Raw genomic sequence first — 6000 nt, forward strand, 5'->3', positions numbered from 1 at the left:
TAATAATGAGAATTTTCTCTTAGGGCAATTTACTTTAGTTCCCAAATTCTAACTTTAAAACTTATTATGCTGAGCAAAAGAAGCCAGACACAAAAGAATACCCATGTGTTTCCATTAATACAAAGTTCTAAAGCAGGCAACAACTAATCGATAACGACAGAAGTTAGGGACGAGGTTGCCCAAAAAGGGTGGTATTGCGTGGGAAGGGTCACCAGGGAACTTTCTGGAGTAATGGAAATATTCTATTGCTTGATAGGGCTGAGAAATTATGCATTTGCCAGAACTCTCCAAACTGTGCATTTAAGATCCACTGTAAATAACACTTCAAGTTATTTAAAAAAGAATACATGCATGCATACCAAATTAAACATGATTATGAAAAATGTGTTCGTCCTTCAAAAGATCTGTTAGAAATCTAGATTTGTGTCTGTATTCAGTCTGCAGTAGCAGGCGGGATGTAAGGGAAGAGCATCCTCAGAACCCTCAGAACAAAGCCTTCCCCTCCAGGGAATAGATTTTATCAGAGCCTCACCCCCCCCCCCCCAGGTGTACCTTGCCCTGCCTCCAGAAGACTCAATTCTTGCCTAAGGGGGAAGGGGCCTAAGAACCACTTGTGAAGGTCACATCCAGAGACCCAGGCCCGTTAAAACACTGAGATTTAACCATGGAGTTACAGGACACATCCCTCCCCAACATCTCGCCACCTCACCAACAAGGCTCTGTCATGACAGTGGGTCACAGCTGAACTACCAAACAGACTCTAAGGAGCAGTATTTTAAAAATCCTCAAGACAACAGCGGTGACAAAAACAAAGGCACTACAGCAGTTTGAAGCCTCTGGCACCTACAGCTACAGCAAATGTTACATACAGCATGATTCCTAGCAGACGTCATGGCCTCGTTTATTGTAGTCGTTCATTAACTTACTAACCTTATCATACCTCCTTTATAGGACTTTTGATTGGTTAGATGGCAAAAGATGCCTAAGTCTCTGATACTGTCCCTGTTATATAAATGACTGTATTATTGCATCATTTTTATTTCTGCCTATCTTACTGCTCCTGTTCCAGCTGAAACCCTTTAAGGAGGAGGACTGTGTTTTACTTTCCCGCACCTTCATAGAGAATTTAACCCAGTGTTGGGTGCTTACATTTAACAAAGGTGTATTTCTTTTCTTACACCCTATTCATACCCAGGACTGGTGGAATGACTGCTATGTTCACACATGTTTGAAGCAAACCACCTGTGTTAGCTCATTTAGTCCAATGAAATAAAACTATTTTGTCCGCCTTTCATGAATGAGGCATAGCAAGGATAGGTGAGTTAGGAAGCTGGTGGCAGAACCCGCGTCAGATCTGTGCCCTTCAGTCAGATCTGTGCCCTTCATCTCGATGTCTCTCTCGCACACAAGGGTAGCACCAGCCTCCCGCCCTGCCCACGAACCACTGGCCTCTTCCTCCAAATGCTGTGTTTGAAGATGTAAACCCTTGTCTCGATACAAAGTGATCATGTAGAAAGATGCTGTGAGAGAACACAATTCCCGGGAGAGCAAAGAGCTTTGGCTTCTTAAGGGCCTTTGTTTCACTTGTCATCACAGGTCCCAGATTGGGGAACCAACATGTGGCGAGACTTCTGACCTGACTTTTGGAGAGAAGGCTGTTCTCTTCCCAAAGCTCGTTGAACGTGAGATTGGAAGGCGAGTCCCGTCATTGGAGCATCACCTATGTTCCTCCTACTGGTGGGGTTCTGTTTGACTTAACGTCAGGAAAGGCTATCAGTTTTTACCCAGGAACTGGATTTAGGGGGCTACAGCTTCCTCCCGTTCCTTTCCAAGGCACATGCCGAGATGGTGAAACACACTTTAAAACTTGTTCCAGAAGACTTTGTAAACAGGGAGCTTTTCACCTTGTGAAACACGTACTTTGCGTCCTACAGAGCATACACGCTAGCAGGTCTGATAAAGATAATTCTAGAACTAACGAAGGTTGTGATACACATTCCGGGGTTCTGGGCCTTCTTCCTGCCCTCCCAGCCACATGTCCCCCTGTTGTTCTTTTTTCCCCACCCTCACTTTCCCATTTCTCCTCTCAACTCCTCTCTCCAACTGTCCTTTCCTTTCCATCTACCCACAGGGTAGTGTTTTTGCCACCTTTCCCCCCCTATGTCATCTAGGAAAAGAGCCTCGTGTGAGCACATATAAAAATACACATACATATGTACGCAAGATACATTGTGTATGTCATACTTTGATTTTTCGTCCATATAGTCATTTATTCATTCCACAGATTATTCAGTGTCAGTTCAGTCTTAACTGCCCTTACCCTACTTCTCCATTCACACCTGTTTGTACCTTTGGGCAGATGTGCATTTGTATTTACTTAAGGACATTGGATTTAGCTGGAGAGACCCAAAGTAGCAGAGATTGGGATCTATTCTTGATAGCTTACCCTTGATCACAATTCAGAGCCTGGTAAAATCAGGCCTACAAATTAAAACCTCACAGAAACGAGCTCCTTGGGAAAACAAGCAGAAACAAAAACCTTCCTGTCTGGTTGTTCTTGTTGACCTTTCCGGAACTCTTTGAGCTCCGGGGAAAGCCCAAGCTGAGGTAGGAACCAGCCTCCCTCTCTCTCATTCTCTCTCCCTCTCCCTCTCTCTCCCCTTCTCTCTCCTTCTTTCTTTCCCTCTCCCCCCACCTCCCAGTACCTATTTATCCACCGAAAAAGCTTCAGAAACTTTTCCAGTAACAACCCATCAAATAATGCCTCACAGAGTAACACAGATCTGATATCACAAATGAAGTATAATTATACCTTATAAAAGGCACGATTACTAAGTATTACATAAGGTTTTGGCACAAAGATGGCCTAAAGCACAATGTCAAAAGCAGGACATGGCTTTTGACCAAGATTATTCTACCATTCTGCTATCAGGTACTCACTGAGACCCTCCTGGGCCCCCAGCCTGGCGTTAGGCTTTAGGCGCATTCCTGGTCCCTTTGGCTCTTACAACGAGGTTGGGGAAGCTAGGCAGGGACAAAGAAGACGGCAGAGCCCTTGCTTTGGAATCTCTAGGCTGGTCATAGCTCTCAATGTTGCCACTTGTCAGTTGTGAAACGGTGCAGAACAGTTGTGAGGGTGTCTTTTAGATGTTATGTGAATTATGTATGGATAAAAAATAGGTCTATGATTTAGAGGGGAGAATTCAAAGCAGGGTATAACTCCTTGTCAGGTTCAATGAGAAAAGCCAGTGTTTTGCAAATGAACCTTCACCCACTCACCAGTGAAACCAATTTAATGGGTGGTGGCCAAACTTTTTTTGTGATGAAATGGAACAGAATGGGGTATATCAGAGTGTGTCACAGGTAGTATGGATACTTTTGTTTTAGTGATAGAATTATCACAGACTATGGTAGTGCTCTCTTATATAACTATATATATATATAATGTATTTCATGTATTTTATATATACATACATATATATATGTGTGTGTGTGTGTGTGTGTGCACTGTACAGTGATGGGAAAATAGTTTCTTAATGTGGGTCATTTTCCAACAGTTTGGACAGCCTGGGTTTCCTCTCCCCTAGATCACCCCTCAGCCTTGACACCAGCCGGTTACTACACACAGTAACTATAAGCCAGCCAAGGGTGAGAGACGGGGAGTACACCAGCCTGAGGCCTGCCTCATTCATGTTCTGGATGTCCTGTGCTCGAACTGGACCTTTGCCACCAGAACGTTCTCCCAGAAACTTGACCTCTGCTCTCAGGAGCTATCAGTGACACATCCTGCCTGCATGACTTGGTGTGGCTGCACTGTCACAGCAGTGTCAAGGCAAAGGGGTGGGGGTCCTCCGGGACAGTGCTGGAGGCTCTGAGTCAGTGTTCAGTTGCGTCACAGGTCACAGGTACTGTAGGACATCTAGCCTTGAAACGTCCCTCGAAGCATGGATGGAGCCCACAACTTGGAGACCTCCTCCTCTGTCCCCACCTCCTATCTCTCTCTCTCTCTCTCTCACACACACACACACACACACACAGCAATAATCCGCACCCTGAGGAAGGCCTGACTCTAAAACTGGAGCAGGAACCTGATTTGAAGCCGTGTCCTGTATGCTGTCCATAGCACACGTTTTCTGACAAGACGACTGGTTCTGGACCTGTGACGCAGAGCACTGATGCTCTGGCTCACTCCAGAGATTTCCTGGAGACACAGAGCAGTTAATGGCACTATTTAATGAAGGACAATGATATTCTTAAAATCTAACACCATGAACAAAAGACCTCACACTGGAGTCTGCCTGAGAGCAGGGACCTCATTCATGACGTGCCCAGTGTGGTCACGTTGGGGTGGTTGTGGCTTGCCCTTGATCGTCACCCACACCCAGCAGTCGGCAGTGCCGCCTTGCCTTGCCACTCTGACGGAATCCTTCTCTCCTGGATGTGCAGGCAAGAGGCGGTGGTGGGAGGAGAGGCATCCGCTGGACATGGTGGACGCCGGAGCACTGAGTTTCCTACCGATGCCCTGGAGAGCCCTGCGGGAGAGGGCAGCAACATCAGCCCCGGGGAAATTATTCCCCCGGGATCTCAACGCTTCCTCCAGGCCCACCGCTGAGCTACAAAGGTGAGAGACGCTGGGTGAGCCAACCCGGTTCTCTAGCTGCCCCCTGAGCACCTTCACCAAGGGGCGGTCGGGGCCATCGATCGGTTTCAGGGGCTTCACGGGCTCCTGAAGCTCCATGCAAAGTTTCTTGGACATTTGTAGGTTTTTATAGTCGGAGTGTACTGGCTCTTAGCAGATCATTAACAGGCAGGAGTCTGTGGTCCCAAAATTTTAAAAATGATTCATTGTCTCAACTAATTTTTATATATGCTCATATTAAGAAGAGTAGCCCTATAACCCTGGATTTTAAAAACGGAGGAAAGCCATGTAAGTACCCAAAGCCAGCCTCCAGCTGGCTTACTGCCCAATGCCTGCTTTGCCAGCGGTCAGCCAGCAGACTCTGGTGACCAGAGTGCCACCACCTCAGTGGGAATATGTGTCCTATTGGGTGGAAGCACTTTGACCAAATCTAAGGGCTGACCCTCATTTCCTGAAAACGCGGTCACCGCACTCTCCGATTTGTGCCTGTGTCCCCGTGTCTGCCCCCGTCTAGCAGCTGCTTGAAAAGCGAATAATCGATGGTAGTCGACTCGTTGTGAAGCGCAGCCAGCCCCACGGCTTCCGTCGTCAGTGCGGAGAGGGTCGTTTGCCCCCGGGGGGGACTCTGCCCCTGTGAGGACTGCTGCTGACAATTTCCCGAGAAAGGCCTGTCTCGGCTACAGTACATCCAGCTGGGCCAGGACGTCTCTTTCTGAGTTGGCTTAATGGAACTCAGAGTCCTGTAGGGCTAATTGTTATTTGATTGCATTGTGTATGTACATTCTGATTTTTAAAAATTGAATCGGAGCAAATCAAAAGTGTATTCTTTGAAACTGGGTAATTTCTCTTCCCTTTTGTTGTGGGAGAGGCATTTTATTTTCTTTATTGCTGAGGATCTGGGCAGTGGGGGGCAGTGTCCACACACACAAATTGCCCTCTAAATTACTAAATAACTTTTACACAATTGTGTAATCAAATCTGGGTGTTTTTCTCAAAAGATAAACTGTGACCTAATTTCACAGCTTGTAGCTTTCCTAACTTCAAAGAACTTTGATTTCCCTTGCTATACACCTGCAACTAATACAAAATAATTTTTAGTGCAAACCACAAAAGAAGAAAAATTAAACCAGAGTGAGATATCATCTCCTAATCAAAAAGACAAGAGGAAAGGGCCGGCAAAGAGGTGGAAAAAGAGAACCCTTGTATACTATTGGTGGGACTGTAAATTGCTACAGACACTGTGAAAAATAGTATGGGGCCTTTCTTTCCTCAAGACATTAAAAATAGAGCTACTGTATGACCCAGCAATCCCAATTCTGGGTGTGTATCCAAAGGAGATGAAATCAGTATCTCAAAGAGAT

This window comes from Sturnira hondurensis, unplaced genomic scaffold, assembly GCF_014824575.4.
Source record: "Sturnira hondurensis isolate 20B ecotype Veracruz unplaced genomic scaffold, ASM1482457v3 Scaffold0022319, whole genome shotgun sequence".
NCBI lineage: Eukaryota > Metazoa > Chordata > Mammalia > Chiroptera > Phyllostomidae > Sturnira > Sturnira hondurensis.